The 21292-nt window shown below is 45.9% G+C and overlaps 27 non-coding genes across 27 annotated transcripts; all 27 read right to left on the bottom strand.

The window, feature by feature from the left end:
• Window positions 1-439: 439 nt before the first annotated feature.
• Window positions 440-511, bottom strand: TRNAD-GUC (transfer RNA aspartic acid (anticodon GUC)). The gene has a single exon. It is a non-coding gene; the product is annotated as a tRNA-Asp (tRNA).
• A 1778-nt stretch (window positions 512-2289) lies between these two features.
• On the bottom strand, window positions 2290-2363 carry TRNAI-AAU (transfer RNA isoleucine (anticodon AAU)). The gene has a single exon. It is a non-coding gene; the product is annotated as a tRNA-Ile (tRNA).
• A 209-nt stretch (window positions 2364-2572) lies between these two features.
• On the bottom strand, window positions 2573-2644 carry TRNAD-GUC (transfer RNA aspartic acid (anticodon GUC)). Its single transcript has one exon. It is a non-coding gene; the product is annotated as a tRNA-Asp (tRNA).
• Window positions 2645-4422: 1778 nt separating this feature from the next.
• Window positions 4423-4496, bottom strand: TRNAI-AAU (transfer RNA isoleucine (anticodon AAU)). The gene has a single exon. It is a non-coding gene; the product is annotated as a tRNA-Ile (tRNA).
• A 210-nt stretch (window positions 4497-4706) lies between these two features.
• On the bottom strand, window positions 4707-4778 carry TRNAD-GUC (transfer RNA aspartic acid (anticodon GUC)). Its single transcript has one exon. It is a non-coding gene; the product is annotated as a tRNA-Asp (tRNA).
• Window positions 4779-7325: 2547 nt separating this feature from the next.
• Window positions 7326-7399, bottom strand: TRNAI-AAU (transfer RNA isoleucine (anticodon AAU)). Its single transcript has one exon. It is a non-coding gene; the product is annotated as a tRNA-Ile (tRNA).
• Window positions 7400-7608: 209 nt separating this feature from the next.
• On the bottom strand, window positions 7609-7680 carry TRNAD-GUC (transfer RNA aspartic acid (anticodon GUC)). Its single transcript has one exon. It is a non-coding gene; the product is annotated as a tRNA-Asp (tRNA).
• A 677-nt stretch (window positions 7681-8357) lies between these two features.
• TRNAD-GUC (transfer RNA aspartic acid (anticodon GUC)) lies at window positions 8358-8429 on the bottom strand. Its single transcript has one exon. It is a non-coding gene; the product is annotated as a tRNA-Asp (tRNA).
• Window positions 8430-9140: 711 nt separating this feature from the next.
• Window positions 9141-9214, bottom strand: TRNAI-AAU (transfer RNA isoleucine (anticodon AAU)). Its single transcript has one exon. It is a non-coding gene; the product is annotated as a tRNA-Ile (tRNA).
• A 209-nt stretch (window positions 9215-9423) lies between these two features.
• TRNAD-GUC (transfer RNA aspartic acid (anticodon GUC)) lies at window positions 9424-9495 on the bottom strand. Its single transcript has one exon. It is a non-coding gene; the product is annotated as a tRNA-Asp (tRNA).
• A 711-nt stretch (window positions 9496-10206) lies between these two features.
• On the bottom strand, window positions 10207-10280 carry TRNAI-AAU (transfer RNA isoleucine (anticodon AAU)). Its single transcript has one exon. It is a non-coding gene; the product is annotated as a tRNA-Ile (tRNA).
• Window positions 10281-10489: 209 nt separating this feature from the next.
• On the bottom strand, window positions 10490-10561 carry TRNAD-GUC (transfer RNA aspartic acid (anticodon GUC)). Its single transcript has one exon. It is a non-coding gene; the product is annotated as a tRNA-Asp (tRNA).
• A 1460-nt stretch (window positions 10562-12021) lies between these two features.
• TRNAI-AAU (transfer RNA isoleucine (anticodon AAU)) lies at window positions 12022-12095 on the bottom strand. Its single transcript has one exon. It is a non-coding gene; the product is annotated as a tRNA-Ile (tRNA).
• A 994-nt stretch (window positions 12096-13089) lies between these two features.
• On the bottom strand, window positions 13090-13163 carry TRNAI-AAU (transfer RNA isoleucine (anticodon AAU)). Its single transcript has one exon. It is a non-coding gene; the product is annotated as a tRNA-Ile (tRNA).
• A 210-nt stretch (window positions 13164-13373) lies between these two features.
• TRNAD-GUC (transfer RNA aspartic acid (anticodon GUC)) lies at window positions 13374-13445 on the bottom strand. Its single transcript has one exon. It is a non-coding gene; the product is annotated as a tRNA-Asp (tRNA).
• Window positions 13446-14156: 711 nt separating this feature from the next.
• TRNAI-AAU (transfer RNA isoleucine (anticodon AAU)) lies at window positions 14157-14230 on the bottom strand. Its single transcript has one exon. It is a non-coding gene; the product is annotated as a tRNA-Ile (tRNA).
• A 210-nt stretch (window positions 14231-14440) lies between these two features.
• On the bottom strand, window positions 14441-14512 carry TRNAD-GUC (transfer RNA aspartic acid (anticodon GUC)). Its single transcript has one exon. It is a non-coding gene; the product is annotated as a tRNA-Asp (tRNA).
• A 711-nt stretch (window positions 14513-15223) lies between these two features.
• On the bottom strand, window positions 15224-15297 carry TRNAI-AAU (transfer RNA isoleucine (anticodon AAU)). Its single transcript has one exon. It is a non-coding gene; the product is annotated as a tRNA-Ile (tRNA).
• A 210-nt stretch (window positions 15298-15507) lies between these two features.
• On the bottom strand, window positions 15508-15579 carry TRNAD-GUC (transfer RNA aspartic acid (anticodon GUC)). Its single transcript has one exon. It is a non-coding gene; the product is annotated as a tRNA-Asp (tRNA).
• A 711-nt stretch (window positions 15580-16290) lies between these two features.
• On the bottom strand, window positions 16291-16364 carry TRNAI-AAU (transfer RNA isoleucine (anticodon AAU)). Its single transcript has one exon. It is a non-coding gene; the product is annotated as a tRNA-Ile (tRNA).
• A 210-nt stretch (window positions 16365-16574) lies between these two features.
• Window positions 16575-16646, bottom strand: TRNAD-GUC (transfer RNA aspartic acid (anticodon GUC)). Its single transcript has one exon. It is a non-coding gene; the product is annotated as a tRNA-Asp (tRNA).
• Window positions 16647-17357: 711 nt separating this feature from the next.
• TRNAI-AAU (transfer RNA isoleucine (anticodon AAU)) lies at window positions 17358-17431 on the bottom strand. Its single transcript has one exon. It is a non-coding gene; the product is annotated as a tRNA-Ile (tRNA).
• Window positions 17432-18424: 993 nt separating this feature from the next.
• Window positions 18425-18498, bottom strand: TRNAI-AAU (transfer RNA isoleucine (anticodon AAU)). The gene has a single exon. It is a non-coding gene; the product is annotated as a tRNA-Ile (tRNA).
• Window positions 18499-19491: 993 nt separating this feature from the next.
• On the bottom strand, window positions 19492-19565 carry TRNAI-AAU (transfer RNA isoleucine (anticodon AAU)). The gene has a single exon. It is a non-coding gene; the product is annotated as a tRNA-Ile (tRNA).
• A 209-nt stretch (window positions 19566-19774) lies between these two features.
• Window positions 19775-19846, bottom strand: TRNAD-GUC (transfer RNA aspartic acid (anticodon GUC)). The gene has a single exon. It is a non-coding gene; the product is annotated as a tRNA-Asp (tRNA).
• A 711-nt stretch (window positions 19847-20557) lies between these two features.
• On the bottom strand, window positions 20558-20631 carry TRNAI-AAU (transfer RNA isoleucine (anticodon AAU)). Its single transcript has one exon. It is a non-coding gene; the product is annotated as a tRNA-Ile (tRNA).
• Window positions 20632-20841: 210 nt separating this feature from the next.
• Window positions 20842-20913, bottom strand: TRNAD-GUC (transfer RNA aspartic acid (anticodon GUC)). Its single transcript has one exon. It is a non-coding gene; the product is annotated as a tRNA-Asp (tRNA).
• Between the last annotated feature and the right edge of the window lie 379 nt (window positions 20914-21292).

The following is a 21292-nucleotide window of genomic DNA, read 5'->3' on the forward strand; positions in this document are numbered from 1 at the left end:
CCATAGGAACAGCTACTTCTCCAAATCAGTTAGGCATGCAATTCTACACAGAAAACACTATGAACAAAATGCGGAGTAAAAAGAAACAAGCTTCAGCATCTGCATCGACCCACCTGGGATGAAACGAGTGCACGGGACCTCTAAAAAGCTGTACTTGGCCCGTACAGGGATCGAACCCGCGACCTTGGCGTTATTAGCACCACGCTCTAACCAACTGAGCTAACCGGCCATGGGCGTGGCGTTTATCCCCTACGGAAAGAACCGGTAATAGGTATGAGCGCAATCATTCCGTTTTGGGGGGGGATGGATTTATCACACATGTAGTGACTTTTGGTGGCAGTAAAGTGACAATCAAACAATAAAATATCAAAAGCTCCTGAATATGAATTTTTTGCCATCTCGATCAGCTTCTCGTAGCAAATTCAAGAATATAAGAGGCCTCCCCGTCGGGGAATCGAACCCCGGTCTCCCGCGTGACAGGCGGGGATACTTACCACTATACTAACGAGGATTGGCTGTGTCGTCACCTCTGACATCACAGTCCGATAAAGTGCACACGTGGTATGTGACTGATCAGATGAACCACTGTTGGCCAGGCTCCTTTTTCGTTTGGGCACTTTCAGACAAGGGAGGTGAGACTGTGAAGAAAACTGCCATTTTTGGGAGAGAAAGAGCAGCCGCCCTAATGATGGCAAAGCTGTCTATAGTGTCTGGGAGCTTTTGTCAAACTCTTGCTCAGCTGACCTATAATGGCCTCATTCAGACAGCTGTATTTTCAGCACAGCATACTGACCCTAGCATGACCTAATATCAAGTCTAATAAGTTAAAGATTGCAGCAGCTACATTGATACATCACCAGAACCGCCGTCAGTGCATGGTTACGGAAACAGAACTTCCATCAGCATATGACTACATCAGCATACGAGTTCAACACAAGACCCATCATCAGTACATGAATACAGCACCAGAGCCACCATCAGCACATAAACACAGCACCAAGTTTAACACAGAGATCAATTGCAATGACTATACTATATGCTTGCTACAGGCTTTAAATAACACCACACCATAGGAACAGCTACTTCTCCAAATCAGTTAGGCATGCAATTCTACACAGAAAACACTATGAACAAAATGCGGAGTAAAAAGAAACAAGCTTCAGCATCTGCATCGACCCACCTGGGATGAAACGAGTGCACGGGACCTCTAAAAAGCTGTACTTGGCCCATACGGGGATCGAACCCGCGACCTTGGCGTTATTAGCACCACGCTCTAACCAACTGAGCTAACCGGCCATGGGCGTGGCGTTTATCCCCTACGGAAAGAACTGGTAATAGGTATGAGCGCAATCATTCCGTTTTGGGGGGGGATGGATTTATCACACATGTAGTGACTTTTGGTGGCAGTAAAGTGACAATCAAACAATAAAATATCAAAAGCTCCTGAATATGAATTTTTTGCCATCTCGATCAGCTTCTCGTAGCAAATTCAAGAATATAAGAGGCCTCCCCGTCGGGGAATCGCACCCCGGTCTCCCGCGTGACAGGCGGGGATACTTACCACTATACTAACGAGGATTGGCTGTGTCGTCACCTCTGACATCACAGTCCGATAAAGTGCACACGTGGTATGTGACTGATCAGATGAACCACTGTTGGCCAGGCTCCTTTTTCGTTTGGGCACTTTCAGACAAGGGAGGTGAGACTGTGAAGAAAACTGCCATTTTTGGGAGAGAAAGAGCAGCCGCCCTAATGATGGCAAAGCTGTCTATAGTGTCTGGGAGCTTTTGTCAAACTCTTGCTCAGCTGACCTATAATGGCCTCATTCAGACAGCTGTATTTTCAGCACAGCATACTGACCCTAGCATGACCTAATATCAAGTCTAATAAGTTAAAGATTGCAGCAGCTACATTGATACATCACCAGAACCGCCGTCAGTGCATGGTTACGGAAACAGAACTTCCATCAGCATATGACTACATCAGCATACGAGTTCAACACAAGACCCATCATCAGTACATGAATACAGCACCAGAGCCACCATCAGCACATAAACACAGCACCAAGTTTAACACAGAGATCAATTGCAATGACTATACTATATGCTTGCTACAGGCTTTAAATAACACCACACCATAGGAACAGCTACTTCTCCAAATCAGTTAGGCATGCAATTCTACACAGAAAACACTATGAACAAAATGCGGAGTAAAAAGAAACAAGCTTCAGCATCTGCATCGACCCACCTGGGATGAAACGAGTGCACGGGACCTCTAAAAAGCTGTACTTGGCCCGTACGGGGATCGAACCCGCGACCTTGGCGTTATTAGCACCACGCTCTAACCAACTGAGCTAACCGGCCATGGGCGTGGCGTTTATCCCCTACGGAAAAAACTGGTAATAGGTATGAGCGCAATCATTCCGTTTTGGGGGGGATGGATTTATCACACATGTAGTGACTTTTGGTGGCAGTAAAGTGACAATCAAACAATAAAATATCAAAAGCTCCTGAATATGAATTTTTTGCCATCTCGATCAGCTTCTCGTAGCAAATTCAAGAATATAAGAGGCCTCCCCGTCGGGGAATCGAACCCCGGTCTCCCGCGTGACAGGCGGGGATACTTACCACTATACTAACGAGGATTGGCTGTGTCGTCACCTCTGACATCACAGTCCGATAAAGTGCACACGTGGTATGTGACTGATCAGATGAACCACTGTTGGCCAGGCTCCTTTTTCGTTTGGGCACTTTCAGACAAGGGAGGTGAGACTGTGAAGAAAACTGCCATTTTTGGGAGAGAAAGAGCAGCCGCCCTAATGATGGCAAAGCTGTCTATAGTGTCTGGGAGCTTTTGTCAAACTCTTGCTCAGCTGACCTATAATGGCCTCATTCAGACAGCTGTATTTTCAGCACAGCATACTGACCCTAGCATGACCTAATATCAAGTCTAATAAGTTAAAGATTGCAGCAGCTACATTGATACATCACCAGAACCGCCGTCAGTGCATGGTTACGGAAACAGAACTTCCATCAGCATATGACTACATCAGCATACGAGTTCAACACAAGACCCATCATCAGTACATGAATACAGCACCAGAGCCACCATCAGCACATAAACACAGCACCAAGTTTAACACAGAGATCAATTGCAATGACTATACTATATGCTTGCTACAGGCTTTAAATAACACCACACCATAGGAACAGCTACTTCTCCAAATCAGTTAGGCATGCAATTCTACACAGAAAACACTATGAACAAAATGCGGAGTAAAAAGAAACAAGCTTCAGCATCTGCATCGACCCACCTGGGATGAAACGAGTGCACGGGACCTCTAAAAAGCTGTACTTGGCCCATACGGGGATCGAACCCGCGACCTTGGCGTTATTAGCACCACGCTCTAACCAACTGAGCTAACCGGCCATGGGCGTGGCGTTTATCCCCTACGGAAAGAACTGGTAATAGGTATGAGCGCAATCATTCCGTTTTGGGGGGGGATGGATTTATCACACATGTAGTGACTTTTGGTGGCAGTAAAGTGACAATCAAACAATAAAATATCAAAAGCTCCTGAATATGAATTTTTTGCCATCTCGATCAGCTTCTCGTAGCAAATTCAAGAATATAAGAGGCCTCCCCGTCGGGGAATCGCACCCCGGTCTCCCGCGTGACAGGCGGGGATACTTACCACTATACTAACGAGGATTGGCTGTGTCGTCACCTCTGACATCACAGTCCGATAAAGTGCACACGTGGTATGTGACTGATCAGATGAACCACTGTTGGCCAGGCTCCTTTTTCGTTTGGGCACTTTCAGACAAGGGAGGTGAGACTGTGAAGAAAACTGCCATTTTTGGGAGAGAAAGAGCAGCCGCCCTAATGATGGCAAAGCTGTCTATAGTGTCTGGGAGCTTTTGTCAAACTCTTGCTCAGCTGACCTATAATGGCCTCATTCAGACAGCTGTATTTTCAGCACAGCATACTGACCCTAGCATGACCTAATATCAAGTCTAATAAGTTAAAGATTGCAGCAGCTACATTGATACATCACCAGAACCGCCGTCAGTGCATGGTTACGGAAACAGAACTTCCATCAGCATATGACTACATCAGCATACGAGTTCAACACAAGACCCATCATCAGTACATGAATACAGCACCAGAGCCACCATCAGCACATAAACACAGCACCAAGTTTAACACAGAGATCAATTGCAATGACTATACTATATGCTTGCTACAGGCTTTAAATAACACCACACCATAGGAACAGCTACTTCTCCAAATCAGTTAGGCATGCAATTCTACACAGAAAACACTATGAACAAAATGCGGAGTAAAAAGAAACAAGCTTCAGCATCTGCATCGACCCACCTGGGATGAAACGAGTGCACGGGACCTCTAAAAAGCTGTACTTGGCCCGTACGGGGATCGAACCCGCGACCTTGGCGTTATTAGCACCACGCTCTAACCAACTGAGCTAACCGGCCATGGGCGTGGCGTTCATCCCCTACGGAAAGAACTGGTAATAGGTATGAGCGCAATCATTCCGTTTTGGGGGGGGATGGATTTATCACACATGTAGTGACTTTTGGTGGCAGTAAAGTGACAATCAAACAATAAAATATCAAAAGCTCCTGAATATGAATTTTTTGCCATCTCGATCAGCTTCTCGTAGCAAATTCAAGAATATAAGAGGCCTCCCCGTCGGGGAATCGAACCCCGGTCTCCCGCGTGACAGGCGGGGATACTTACCACTATACTAACGAGGATTGGCTGTGTCGTCACCTCTGACATCACAGTCCGATAAAGTGCACACGTGGTATGTGACTGATCAGATGAACCACTGTTGGCCAGGCTCCTTTTTCGTTTGGGCACTTTCAGACAAGGGAGGTGAGACTGTGAAGAAAACTGCCATTTTTGGGAGAGAAAGAGCAGCCGCCCTAATGATGGCAAAGCTGTCTATAGTGTCTGGGAGCTTTTGTCAAACTCTTGCTCAGCTGACCTATAATGGCCTCATTCAGACAGCTGTATTTTCAGCACAGCATACTGACCCTAGCATGACCTAATATCAAGTCTAATAAGTTAAAGATTGCAGCAGCTACATTGATACATCACCAGAACCGCCGTCAGTGCATGGTTACGGAAACAGAACTTCCATCAGCATATGACTACATCAGCATACGAGTTCAACACAAGACCCATCATCAGTACATGAATACAGCACCAGAGCCACCATCAGCACATAAACACAGCACCAAGTTTAACACAGAGATCAATTGCAATGACTATACTATATGCTTGCTACAGGCTTTAAATAACACCACACCATAGGAACAGCTACTTCTCCAAATCAGTTAGGCATGCAATTCTACACAGAAAACACTATGAACAAAATGCGGAGTAAAAAGAAACAAGCTTCAGCATCTGCATCGACCCACCTGGGATGAAACGAGTGCACGGGACCACTAAAAAGCTGTACTTGGCCCGTACGGGTCTCCCGCGTGACAGGCGGGGATACTTACCACTATACTAACGAGGATTGGCTGTGTCGTCACCTCTGACATCACAGTCCGATAAAGTGCACACGTGGTATGTGACTGATCAGATGAACCACTGTTGGCCAGGCTCCTTTTTCGTTTGGGCACTTTCAGACAAGGGAGGTGAGACTGTGAAGAAAACTGCCATTTTTGGGAGAGAAAGAGCAGCCGCCCTAATGATGGCAAAGCTGTCTATAGTGTCTGGGAGCTTTTGTCAAACTCTTGCTCAGCTGACCTATAATGGCCTCATTCAGACAGCTGTATTTTCAGCACAGCATACTGACCCTAGCATGACCTAATATCAAGTCTAATAAGTTAAAGATTGCAGCAGCTACATTGATACATCACCAGAACCGCCGTCAGTGCATGGTTACGGAAACAGAACTTCCATCAGCATATGACTACATCAGCATACGAGTTCAACACAAGACCCATCATCAGTACATGAATACAGCACCAGAGCCACCATCAGCACATAAACACAGCACCAAGTTTAACACAGAGATCAATTGCAATGACTATACTATATGCTTGCTACAGGCTTTAAATAACACCACACCATAGGAACAGCTACTTCTCCAAATCAGTTAGGCATGCAATTCTACACAGAAAACACTATGAACAAAATGCGGAGTAAAAAGAAACAAGCTTCAGCATCTGCATCGACCCACCTGGGATGAAACGAGTGCACGGGACCTCTAAAAAGCTGTACTTGGCCCGTACGGGGATCGAACCCGCGACCTTGGCGTTATTAGCACCGCGCTCTAACCAACTGAGCTAACCGGCCATGGGCGTGGCGTTTATCCCCTACGGAAAGAACTGGTAATAGGTATGAGCGCAATCATTCCGTTTTGGGGGGGATGGATTTATCACACATGTAGTGACTTTTGGTGGCAGTAAAGTGACAATCAAACAATAAAATATCAAAAGCTCCTGAGTATGAATTTTTTGCCATCTCGATCAGCTTCTCGTAGCAAATTCAAGAATATAAGAGGCCTCCCCGTCGGGGAATCGAACCCCGGTCTTCCGCGTGACAGGCGGGGATACTTACCACTATACTAACGAGGATTGGCTGTGTCGTCACCTCTGACATCACAGTCCGATAAAGTGCACACGTGGTATGTGACTGATCAGATGAACCACTGTTGGCCAGGCTCCTTTTTCGTTTGGGCACTTTCAGACAAGGGAGGTGAGACTGTGAAGAAAACTGCCATTTTTGGGAGAGAAAGAGCAGCCGCCCTAATGATGGCAAAGCTGTCTATAGTGTCTGGGAGCTTTTGTCAAACACTTGCTCAGCTGACCTATAATGGCCTCATTCAGACAGCTGTATTTTCAGCACAGCATACTGACCCTAGCATGACCTAATATCAAGTCTAATAAGTTAAAGATTGCAGCAGCTACATTGATACATCACCAGAACCGCCGTCAGTGCATGGTTACGGAAACAGAACTTCCATCAGCATATGACTACATCAGCATACGAGTTCAACACAAGACCCATCATCAGTACATGAATACAGCACCAGAGCCACCATCAGCACATAAACACAGCACCAAGTTTAACACAGAGATCAATTGCAATGACTATACTATATGCTTGCTACAGGCTTTAAATAACACCACACCATAGGAACAGCTACTTCTCCAAATCAGTTAGGCATGCAATTCTACACAGAAAACACTATGAACAAAATGCGGAGTAAAAAGAAACAAGCTTCAGCATCTGCATCGACCCACCTGGGATGAAACGAGTGCACGGGACCTCTAAAAAGCTGTACTTGGCCCGTACGGGGATCGAACCCGCGACCTTGGCGTTATTAGCACCACGCTCTAACCAACTGAGCTAACCGGCCATGGGCGTGGCGTTTATCCCCTACGGAAAGAACTGGTAATAGGTATGAGCGCAATCATTCCGTTTTGGGGGGGATGGATTTATCACACATGTAGTGACTTTTGGTGGCAGTAAAGTGACAATCAAACAATAAAATATCAAAAGCTCCTGAATATGAATTTTTTGCCATCTCGATCAGCTTCTCGTAGCAAATTCAAGAATATAAGAGGCCTCCCCGTCGGGGAATCGAACCCCGGTCTCCCGCGTGACAGGCGGGGATACTTACCACTATACTAACGAGGATTGGCTGTGTCGTCACCTCTGACATCACAGTCCGATAAAGTGCACACGTGGTATGTGACTGATCAGATGAACCACTGTTGGCCAGGCTCCTTTTTCGTTTGGGCACTTTCAGACAAGGGAGGTGAGACTGTGAAGAAAACTGCCATTTTTGGGAGAGAAAGAGCAGCCGCCCTAATGATGGCAAAGCTGTCTATAGTGTCTGGGAGCTTTTGTCAAACTCTTGCTCAGCTGACCTATAATGGCCTCATTCAGACAGCTGTATTTTCAGCACAGCATACTGACCCTAGCATGACCTAATATCAAGTCTAATAAGTTAAAGATTGCAGCAGCTACATTGATACATCACCAGAACCGCCGTCAGTGCATGGTTACGGAAACAGAACTTCCATCAGCATATGACTACATCAGCATACGAGTTCAACACAAGACCCATCATCAGTACATGAATACAGCACCAGAGCCACCATCAGCACATAAACACAGCACCAAGTTTAACACAGAGATCAATTGCAATGACTATACTATATGCTTGCTACAGGCTTTAAATAACACCACACCATAGGAACAGCTACTTCTCCAAATCAGTTAGGCATGCAATTCTACACAGAATACACTATGAACAAAATGCGGAGTAAAAAGAAACAAGCTTCAAATTCAAATTCAAGAATATAAGAGGCCTCCCCGTCGGGGAATCGAACCCCGGTCTCCCGCGTGACAGGCGGGGATACTTACCACTATACTAACGAGGATTGGCTGTGTCGTCACCTCTGACATCACAGTCCGATAAAGTGCACACGTGGTATGTGACTGATCAGATGAACCACTGTTGGCCAGGCTCCTTTTTCGTTTGGGCACTTTCAGACAAGGGAGGTGAGACTGTGAAGAAAACTGCCATTTTTGGGAGAGAAAGAGCAGCCGCCCTAATGATGGCAAAGCTGTCTATAGTGTCTGGGAGCTTTTGTCAAACTCTTGCTCAGCTGACCTATAATGGCCTCATTCAGACAGCTGTATTTTCAGCACAGCATACTGACCCTAGCATGACCTAATATCAAGTCTAATAAGTTAAAGATTGCAGCAGCCACATTGATACATCACCAGAACCGCCGTCAGTGCATGGTTACGGAAACAGAACTTCCATCAGCATATGACTACATCAGCATTCGAGTTCAACACAAGACCCATCATCAGTACATGAATACAGCACCAGAGCCACCATCAGCACATAAACACAGCACCAAGTTTAACACAGAGATCAATTGCAATGACTATACTATATGCTTGCTACAGGCTTTAAATAACACCACACCATAGGAACAGCTACTTCTCCAAATCAGTTAGGCATGCAATTCTACACAGAAAACACTATGAACAAAATGCGGAGTAAAAAGAAACAAGCTTCAGCATCTGCATCGACCCACCTGGGATGAAACGAGTGCACGGGACCTCTAAAAAGCTGTACTTGGCCCGTACGGGGATCGAACCCGCGACCTTGGCGTTATTAGCACCACGCTCTAACCAACTGAGCTAACCGGCCATGGGCGTGGCGTTTATCCCCTACGGAAAGAACTGGTAATAGGTATGAGCGCAATCATTCCGTTTTGGGGGGGATGGATTTATCACACATGTAGTGACTTTTGGTGGCAGTAAAGTGACAATCAAACAATAAAATATCAAAAGCTCCTGAATATGAATTTTTTGCCATCTCGATCAGCTTCTCGTAGCAAATTCAAGAATATAAGAGGCCTCCCCGTCGGGGAATCGAACCCCGGTCTCCCGCGTGACAGGCGGGGATACTTACCACTATACTAACGAGGATTGGCTGTGTCGTCACCTCTGACATCACAGTCCGATAAAGTGCACACGTGGTATGTGACTGATCAGATGAACCACTGTTGGCCAGGCTCCTTTTTCGTTTGGGCACTTTCAGACAAGGGAGGTGAGACTGTGAAGAAAACTGCCATTTTTGGGAGAGAAAGAGCAGCCGCCCTAATGATGGCAAAGCTGTCTATAGTGTCTGGGAGCTTTTGTCAAACTCTTGCTCAGCTGACCTATAATGGCCTCATTCAGACAGCTGTATTTTCAGCACAGCATACTGACCCTAGCATGACCTAATATCAAGTCTAATAAGTTAAAGATTGCAGCAGCTACATTGATACATCACCAGAACCGCCGTCAGTGCATGGTTACGGAAACAGAACTTCCATCAGCATATGACTACATCAGCATACGAGTTCAACACAAGACCCATCATCAGTACATGAATACAGCACCAGAGCCACCATCAGCACATAAACACAGCACCAAGTTTAACACAGAGATCAATTGCAATGACTATACTATATGCTTGCTACAGGCTTTAAATAACACCACACCATAGGAACAGCTACTTCTCCAAATCAGTTAGGCATGCAATTCTACACAGAAAACACTATGAACAAAATGCGGAGTAAAAAGAAACAAGCTTCAGCATCTGCATCGACCCACCTGGGATGAAACGAGTGCACGGGACCTCTAAAAAGCTGTACTTGGCCCGTACGGGGATCGAACCCGCGACCTTGGCGTTATTAGCACCACGCTCTAACCAACTGAGCTAACCGGCCATGGGCGTGGCGTTTATCCCCTACGGAAAGAACTGGTAATAGGTATGAGCGCAATCATTCCGTTTTGGGGGGGATGGATTTATCACACATGTAGTGACTTTTGGTGGCAGTAAAGTGACAATCAAACAATAAAATATCAAAAGCTCCAGAATATGAATTTTTTGCCATCTCGATCAGCTTCTCGTAGCAAATTCAAGAATATAAGAGGCCTCCCCGTCGGGGAATCGAACCCCGGTCTCCCGCGTGACAGGCGGGGATACTTACCACTATACTAACGAGGATTGGCTGTGTCGTCACCTCTGACATCACAGTCCGATAAAGTGCACACGTGGTATGTGACTGATCAGATGAACCACTGTTGGCCAGGCTCCTTTTTCGTTTGGGCACTTTCAGACAAGGGAGGTGAGACTGTGAAGAAAACTGCCATTTTTGGGAGAGAAAGAGCAGCCGCCCTAATGATGGCAAAGCTGTCTATAGTGTCTGGGAGCTTTTGTCAAACTCTTGCTCAGCTGACCTATAATGGCCTCATTCAGACAGCTGTATTTTCAGCACAGCATACTGACCCTAGCATGACCTAATATCAAGTCTAATAAGTTAAAGATTGCAGCAGCTACATTGATACATCACCAGAACCGCCGTCAGTGCATGGTTACGGAAACAGAACTTCCATCAGCATATGACTACATCAGCATACGAGTTCAACACAAGACCCATCATCAGTACATGAATACAGCACCAGAGCCACCATCAGCACATAAACACAGCACCAAGTTTAACACAGAGATCAATTGCAATGACTATACTATATGCTTGCTACAGGCTTTAAATAACACCACACCATAGGAACAGCTACTTCTCCAAATCAGTTAGGCATGCAATTCTACACAGAAAACACTATGAACAAAATGCGGAGTAAAAAGAAACAAGCTTCAAATTCAAATTCAAGAATATAAGAGGCCTCCCCGTCGGGGAATCGAACCCCGGTCTCCCGCGTGACAGGCGGGGACACTTACCACTATACTAACGAGGATTGGCTGTGTTGTCACCTCTGACATCACAGTCCGATAAAGTGCACACGTGGTATGTGACTGATCAGATGAACCACTGTTGGCCAGGCTCCTTTTTCGTTTGGGCACTTTCAGACAAGGGAGGTGAGACTGTGAAGAAAACTGCCATTTTTGGGAGAGAAAGAGCAGCCGCCCTAATGATGGCAAAGCTGTCTATAGTGTCTGGGAGCTTTTGTCAAACTCTTGCTCAGCTGACCTATAATGGCCTCATTCAGACAGCTGTATTTTCAGCACAGCATACTGACCCTAGCATGACCTAATATCAAGTCTAATAAGTTAAAGATTGCAGCAGCTACATTGATACATCACCAGAACCGCCGTCAGTGCATGGTTACGGAAACAGAACTTCCATCAGCATATGACTACATCAGCATACGAGTTCAACACAAGACCCATCATCAGTACATGAATACAGCACCAGAGCCACCATCAGCACATAAACACAGCACCAAGTTTAACACAGAGATCAATTGCAATGACTATACTATATGCTTGCTACAGGCTTTAAATAACACCACACCATAGGAACAGCTACTTCTCCAAATCAGTTAGGCATGCAATTCTACACAGAAAACACTATGAACAAAATGCGGAGTAAAAAGAAACAAGCTTCAGCATCTGCATCGACCCACCTGGGATGAAACGAGTGCACGGGACCTCTAAAAAGCTGTACTTGGCCCGTACGGGGATCGAACCCGCGACCTTGGCGTTATTAGCACCACGCTCTAACCAACTGAGCTAACCGGCCATGGGCGTGGCGTTTATCCCCTACGGAAAGAACTGGTAATAGGTATGAGCGCAATCATTCCGTTTTGGGGGGGGGATGGATTTATCACACATGTAGTGACTTTTGGTGGCAGTAAAGTGACAATCAAACAATAAAATATCAAAAGCTCCTGAATATGAATTTTTTGCCATCTCGATCAGCTTCTCGTAGCAAATTCAAGAATATAAGAGGCCTCCCCGTCGGGGAATCGAACCCCGGTCTCCCGCATGACAGGCGGGGATACTTACCACTATACTAACGAGGATTGGCTGTGTCGTCACCTCTGACATCACAGTCCGATAAAGTGCACACGTGGTATGTGACTGATCAGATGAACCACTGTTGGCCAGGCTCCTTTTTCGTTTGGGCACTTTCAGACAAGGGAGGTGAGACTGTGAAGAAAACTGCCATTTTTGGGAGAGAAAGAGCAGCCGCCCTAATGATGGCAAAGCTGTCTATAGTGTCTGGGAGCTTTTGTCAAACTCTTGCTCAGCTGACCTATAATGGCCTCATTCAGACAGCTGTATTTTCAGCACAGCATACTGACCCTAGCATGACCTAATATCAAGTCTAATAAGTTAAAGATTGCAGCAGCTACATTGATACATCACCAGAACCGCCGTCAGTGCATGGTTACGGAAACAGAACTTCCATCAGCATATGACTACATCAGCATACGAGTTCAACACAAGACCCATCATCAGTACATGAATACAGCACCAGAACCACCATCAGCACATAAACACAGCACCAAGTTTAACACAGAGATCAATTGCAATGACTATACTATATGCTTGCTACAGGCTTTAAATAACACCACACCATAGGAACAGCTACTTCTCCAAATCAGTTAGGCATGCAATTCTACACAGAAAACACTATGAACAAAATGCGGAGTAAAAAGAAACAAGCTTCAGCATCTGCATCGACCCACCTGGGATGAAACGAGTGCACGGGACCTCTAAAAAGCTGTACTTGGCCCGTACGGGGATCGAACCCGCGACCTTGGCGTTATTAGCACCACGCTCTAACCAACTGAGCTAACCGGCCATGGGCGTGGCGTTTATCTCCTACGGAAAGAACTGGTAATAGGTATGAGCGCAATCATTCCGTTTTTGGGGGGGATGGATTTATCACACATGTAGTGACTTTTGGTGGCAGTAAAGTGACAATCAAACAATAAAATATCAAAAGCTCCTGAATATGAATTTTTTGCCATCTCGATCAGCTTCTCGTAGCAAATTCAAGAATATAAGAGGCCTCCCCGTCGGGGAATCGAACCCCGGTCTCCCGCGTGACAGGCGGGGATACTTACCACTATACTAACGAGGATTGGCTGTGTCGTCACCTCTGACATCACAGTCCGATAAAGTGCACACGTGGTATGTGACTGATCAGATGAACCACTGTTGGCCAGGCTCCTTTTTCGTTTGGGCACTTTCAGACAAGGGAGGTGAGACTGTGAAGAAAACTGCCATTTTTGGGAGAGAAAGAGCAGCCGCCCTAATGATGGCAAAGCTGTCTATAGTGTCTGGGAGCTTTTGTCAAACTCTTGCTCAGCTGACCTATAATGGCCTCATTCAGACAGCTGTATTTTCAGCACAGCATACTGACCCTAGCATGACCTAATATCAAGTCTAATAAGTTAAAGATTGCAGCAGCTACATTGATACATCACCAGAACCGCCGTCAGTGCATGGTTACGGAAACAGAACTTCCATCAGCATATGACTACATCAGCATACGAGTTCAACACAAGACCCATCATCAGTACATGAATACAGCACCAGAGCCACCATCAGCACATAAACACAGCACCAAGTTTAACACAGAGATCAATTGCAATGACTATACTATATGCTTGCTACAGGCTTTAAATAACACCACACCATAGGAACAGCTACTTCTCCAAATCAGTTAGGCATGCAATTCTACACAGAAAACACTATGAACAAAATGCGGAGTAAAAAGAAACAAGCTTCAGCATCTGCATCGACCCACCTGGGATGAAACGAGTGCACGGGACCTCTAAAAAGCTGTACTTGGCCCGTACGGGGATCGAACCCGCGACCTTGGCGTTATTAGCACCACGCTCTAACCAACTGAGCTAACCGGCCATGGGCATGGCGTTTATCCCCTACGGAAAGAACCGGTAATAGGTATGAGCGCAATCATTCCGTTTTGGGGGGGGATGGATTTATCACACATGTAGTGACTTTTGGTGGCAGTAAAGTGACAATCAAACAATAAAATATCAAAAGCTCCTGAATATGAATTTTTTGCCATCTCGATCAGCTTCTCGTAGCAAATTCAAGAATATAAGAGGCCTCCCCGTCGGGGAATCGAACCCCGGTCTCCCGCGTGACAGGCGGGGATACTTACCACTATACTAACGAGGATTGGCTGTGTCGTCACCTCTGACATCACAGTCCGATAAAGTGCACACGTGGTATGTGACTGATCAGATGAACCACTGTTGGCCAGGCTCCTTTTTCGTTTGGGCACTTTCAGACAAGGGAGGTGAGACTGTGAAGAAAACTGCCATTTTTGGGAGAGAAAGAGCAGCCGCCCTAATGATGGCAAAGCTGTCTATAGTGTCTGGGAGCTTTTGTCAAACTCTTGCTCAGCTGACCTATAATGGCCTCATTCAGACAGCTGTATTTTCAGCACAGCATACTGACCCTAGCATGACCTAATATCAAGTCTAATAAGTTAAAGATTGCAGCAGCTACATTGATACATCACCAGAACCGCCGTCAGTGCATGGTTACGGAAACAGAACTTCCATCAGCATATGACTACATCAGCATACGAGTTCAACACAAGACCCATCATCAGTACATGAATACAGCACCAGAGCCACCATCAGCACATAAACACAGCACCAAGTTTAACACAGAGATCAATTGCAATGACTATACTATATGCTTGCTACAGGCTTTAAATAACACCACACCATAGGAACAGCTACTTCTCCAAATCAGTTAGGCATGCAATTCTACACAGAAAACACTATGAACAAAATGCGGAGTAAAAAGAAACAAGCTTCAGCATCTGCATCGACCCACCTGGGATGAAACGAGTGCACGGGACCTCTAAAAAGCTGTACTTGGCCCGTACGGGGATCGAACCCGCGACCTTGGCGTTATTAGCACCACGCTCTAACCAACTGAGCTAACCGGCCATGGGCGTGGCGTTTATCCCCTACGGAAAGAACTGGTAATAGGTATGAGCGCAATCATTCCGTTTTGGGGGGGGATGGATTTATCACACATGTAGTGACTTTTGGTGGCAGTAAAGTGACAATCAAACAATAAAATATCAAAAGCTCCTGAATATGAATTTTTTGCCATCTCGATCAGCTTCTCGTAGCAAATTCAAGAATATAAGAGGCCTCCCCGTCGGGGAATCGAACCCCGGTCTCCCGCGTGACAGGCGGGGATACTTACCACTATACTAACGAGGATTGGCTGTGTCGTCACCTCTGACATCACAGTCCGATAAAGTGCACACGTGGTATGTGACTGATCAGATGAACCACTGTTGGCCAGGCTCCTTTTTCGTTTGGGCACTTTCAGACAAGGGAGGTGAGACTGTGAAGAAAACTGCCATTTTTGGGAGAGAAAGAGCAGCCGCCCTAATGATGGCAAAGCTGTCTATAGTGTCTGGGAGCTTTTGTCAAACTCTTGCTCAGCTGACCTATAATGGCCTCATTCAGACAGCTGTATTTTCAGCACAGCATACTGACCCTAGCATGACCTAATATCAAGTCTAATAAGTTAAAGATTGCAGCAGCTACATTGATACATCACCAGAACCGCCGTCAGTGCATGGTTACGGAAACAGAACTTCCATCAGCATATGACTACATCAGCATACGAGTTCAACACAAGACCCATCATCAGTACATGAATACAGCACCAGAGCCACCATCAGCACATAAACACAGCACCAAGTTTAACACAGAGATCAATTGCAATGACTATACTATATGCTTGCTACAGGCTTTAAATAACACCACACCATAGGAACAGCTACTTCTCCAAATCAGTTAGGCATGCAATTCTACACAGAAAACACTATGAACAAAATGCGGAGTAAAAAGAAACAAGCTTCAGCATCTGCATCGACCCACCTGGGATGAAACGAGTGCACGGGACCTCTAAAAAGCTGTACTTGGCCCGTACGGGGATCGAACCCGCGACCTTGGCGTTATTAGCACCACGCTCTAACCAACTGAGCTAACCGGCCATGGGCGTGGCGTTTATCCCCTACGGAAAGAACCGGTAATAGGTATGAGCGCAATCATTCCGTTTTGGGGGGGGATGGATTTATCACACATGTAGTGACTTTTGGTGGCAGTAAAGTGACAATCAAACAATAAAATATCAAAAGCTCCTGAATATGAATTTTTTGCCATCTCGATCAGCTTCTCGTAGCAAATTCAAGAATATAAGAGGCCTCCCCGTCGGGGAATCGAACCCCGGTCTCCCGCGTGACAGGCGGGGATACTTACCACTATACTAACGAGGATTGGCTGTGTCGTCACCTCTGACATCACAGTCCGATAAAGTGCACACGTGGTATGTGACTGATCAGATGAACCACTGTTGGCCAGGCTCCTTTTTCGTTTGGGCACTTTCAGACAAGGGAGGTGAGACTGTGAAGAAAACTGCCATTTTTGGGAGAGAAAGAGCAGCCGCCCTAATGATGGCAAAGCTGTCTATAGTGTCTGGGAGCTTTTGTCAAACTCTTGCTCAGCTGACCTATAATGGCCTCATTCAGACAGCTGTATTTTCAGCACAGCATACTGACCCTAGCATGACCTAATATCAAGTCTAATAAGTTAAAGATTGCAGCAGCTACATTGATACATCACCAGAACCGCCGTCAGTGCATGGTTACGGAAACAGAACTTCCATCAGCATATGACTACATCAGCATACGAGTTCAACACAAGACCCATCATCAGTACATGAATACAGCACCAGAGCCACCATCAGCACATAAACACAGCACCAAGTTTAACACAGAGATCAATTGCAATGACTATACTATATGCTTGCTACAGGCTTTAAATAACACCACACCATAGGAACAGCTACTTCTCCAAATCAGTTAGGCATGCAATTCTACACAGAAAACACTATGAACAAAATGCGGAGTAAAAAGAAACAAGCTTCAGCATCTGCATCGACCCACCTGGGATGAAACGAGTGCACGGGACCTCTAAAAAGCTGTACTTGGCCCGTACGGGGATCGAACCCGCGACCTTGGCGTTATTAGCACCACGCTCTAACCAACTGAGCTAACCGGCCATGGGCGTGGCGTTTATCCCCTACGGAAAGAACTGGTAATAGGTATGAGCGCAATCATTCCGTTTTGGGGGGGGATGGATTTATCACACATGTAGTGACTTTTGGTGGCAGTAAAGTGACAATCAAACAATAAAATATCAAAAGCTCCTGAATATGAATTTTTTGCCATCTCGATCAGCTTCTCGTAGCAAATTCAAGAATATAAGAGGCCTCCCCGTCGGGGAATCGAACCCCGGTCTCCCGCGTGACAGGTGGGGATACTTACCACTATACTAACGAGGATTGGCTGTGTCGTCACCTCTGACATCACAGTCCGATAAAGTGCACACGTGGTATGTGACTGATCAGATGAACCACTGTTGGCCAGGCTCCTTTTTCGTTTGGGCACTTTCAGACAAGGGAGGTGAGACTGTGAAGAAAACTGCCATTTTTGGGAGAGAAAGAGCAGCCGCCCTAATGATGGCAAAGCTGTCTATAGTGTCTGGGAGCTTTTGTCAAACTCTTGCTCAGCTGACCTATAATGGCCTCATTCAGACAGCTGTATTTTCAGCACAGCATACTGACCCTAGCATGACCTAATATCAAGTCTAATAAGTTAAAGATTGCAGCAGCTACATTGATACATCACCAGAACCGCCGTCAGTGCATGGTTACGGAAACAGAACTTCCATCAGCATATGACTACATCAGCATACGAGTTCAACACAAGACCCATCATCAGTACATGAATACAGCACCAGAGCCACCATCAGCACATAAACACAGCACCAAGTTTAACACAGAGATCAATTGCAATGACTATACTATATGCTTGCTACAGGCTTTAAATAACACCACACCATAGGAACAGCTACTTCTCCAAATCAGTTAGGCATGCAATTCTACACAGAAAACACTATGAACAAAATGCGGAGTAAAAAGAAACAAGCTTCAGCATCTGCATCGACCCACCTGGGATGAAACGAGTGCACGGGACCTCTAAAAAGCTGTACTTGGCCCGTACGGGGATCGAACCCGCGACCTTGGCGTTATTAGCACCACGCTCTAACCAACTGAGCTAACCGGCCATGGGCGTGGCGTTTATCCCCTACGGAAAGAACTGGTAATAGGTATGAGTGCAATCATTCCGTTTTGGGGGGGGATGGATTTATCACACATGTAGTGACTTTTGGTGGCAGTAAAGTGACAATCAAACAATAAAATATCAAAAGCTCCTGAATATGAATTTTTTGCCATCTCGATCAGCTTCTCGTAGCAAATTCAAGAATATAAGAGGCCTCCCCGTCGGGGAATCGAACCCCGGTCTCCCGCGTGACAGGCGGGGACACTTACCACTATACTAACGAGGATTGGCTGTGTCGTCACCTCTGACATCACAGTCCGATAAAGTGCACACGTGGTATGTGACTGATCAGATGAACCACTGTTGGCCAGGCTCCTTTTTCGTTTGGGCACTTTCAGACAAGGGAGGTGAGACTGTGAAGAAAACTGCCATTTTTGGGAGAGAAAGAGCAGCCGCCCTAATGATGGCAAAGCTGTCTATAGTGTCTGGGAGCTTTTGTCAAACTCTTGCTCAGCTGACCTATAATGGCCTCATTCAGACAGCTGTATTTTCAGCACAGCATACTGACCCTAGCATGACCTAATATCAAGTCTAATAAGTTAAAGATTGCAGCAGCTACATTGATACATCACCAGAACCGCCGTCAGTGCATGGTTACGGAAACAGAACTTCCATCAGCATATGACTACATCAGCATACGAGTTCAACACAAGACCCATCATCAGTACATGAATACAGCACCAGAGCCACCATCAGCACATAAACACAGCACCAAGTTTAACACAGAGATCAATTGCAATGACTATACTATATGCTTGCTACAGGCTTTAAATAACACCACACCATAGGAACAGCTACTTCTCCAAATCAGTTAGGCATGCAATTCTACACAGAAAACACTATGAACAAAATGCGGAGTAAAAAGAAACAAGCTTCAGCATCTGCATCGACCCACCTGGGATGAAACGAGTGCACGGGACCTCTAAAAAGCTGTACTTGGCCCGTACGGGGATCGAACCCGCGACCTTGGCGTTATTAGCACCACGCTCTAACCAACTGAGCTAACCGGCCATGGGCGTGGCGTTTATCCCCTACGGAAAGAACTGGTAATAGGTATGAGCGCAATCATTCCGTTTTGGGGGGGATGGATTTATCACACATGTAGTGACTTTTGGTGGCAGTAAAGTGACAATCAAACAATAAAATATCAAAAGCTCCTGAATATGAATTTTTTGCCATCTCGATCAGCTTCTCGTAGCAAATTCAAGAATATAAGAGGCCTCCCCGTCGGGGAATCGAACCCCGGTCTCCCGCGTGACAGGCGGGGATACTTACCACTATACTAACGAGGATTGGCTGTGTCGTCACCTCTGACATCACAGTCCGATAAAGTGCACACGTGGTATGTGACTGATCAGATGAACCACTGTTGGCCAGGCTCCTTTTTCGTTTGGGCACTTTCAGACAAGGGAGGTGAGACTGTGAAGAAAACTGCCATTTTTGGGAGAGAAAGAGCAGCCGCCCTAATGATGGCAAAGCTGTCTATAGTGTCTGGGAGCTTTTGTCAAACTCTTGCTCAGCTGACCTATAATGGCCTCATTCAGACAGCTGTATTTTCAGCACAGCATACTGACCCTAGCATGACCTAATATCAAGTCTAATAAGTTAAAGATTGCAGCAGCTACATTGATACATCACCAGAACCGCCGTCAGTGCATGGTTACGGAAACAGAACTTCCATCAGCATATGACTACATCAGCATACGAGTTCAACACAAGACCCATCATCAGTACATGAATACAGCACCAGAGCCACCATCAGCACATAAACACAGCACCAAGTTTAACACAGAGATCAATTGCAATGACTATACTATATGCTTGCTACAGGCTTTAAATAACACCACACCATAGGAACAGCTACTTCTCCAAATCAGTTAGGCATGCAATTCTACACAGAAAACACTATGAACAAAATGCGGAGTAAAAAGAAACAAGCTTCAGCATCTGCATCGACCCACCTGGGATGAAACGAGTGCACGGGACCTCTAAAAAGCTGTACTTGGCCCGTACGGGGATCGAACCCGCGACCTTGGCGTTATTAGCACCACGCTCTAACCAACTGAGCTAACCGGCCATGGGCGTGGCGTTTATCCCCTACGGAAAGAACTGGTAATAGGTATGAGCGCAATCATTCCGTTTTGGGGGGGGATGGATTTATCACACATGTAGTGACTTTTGGTGGCAGTAAAGTGACAATCAAACAATAAAATATCAAAAGCTCCTGAATATGAATTTTTTGCCATCTCGATCAGCTTCTCGTAGCAAATTCAAGAATATAAGAGGCCTCCCCGTCGGGGAATCGAACCCCGGTCTCCCGCGTGACAGGCGGGGATACTTACCACTATACTAACGAGGATTGGCTGTGTCGTCACCTCTGACATCACAGTCCGATAAAGTGCACACGTGGTATGTGACTGATCAGATGAACCACTGTTGGCCAGGCTCCTTTTTCGTTTGGGCACTTTCAGACAAGGGAGGTGAGACTGTGAAGAAAACTGCCATTTTTGGGAGAGAAAGAGCAGCCGCCCTAATGATGGCAAAGCTGTCTATAGTGTCTGGGAGCTTTTGTCAAACTCTTGCTCAGCTGACCTATAATGGCCTCATTCAGACAGCTGTATTTTCAGCACAGCATACTGACCCTAGCATGACCTAATATCAAGTCTAATAAGTTAAAGATTGCAGCAGCTACATTGATACATCACCAGAACCGCCGTCAGTGCATGGTTACGGAAACA

This window comes from Ranitomeya variabilis, chromosome 5 (genome assembly GCF_051348905.1).
Source record: "Ranitomeya variabilis isolate aRanVar5 chromosome 5, aRanVar5.hap1, whole genome shotgun sequence".
NCBI classification, from domain to species: domain Eukaryota; kingdom Metazoa; phylum Chordata; class Amphibia; order Anura; family Dendrobatidae; genus Ranitomeya; species Ranitomeya variabilis.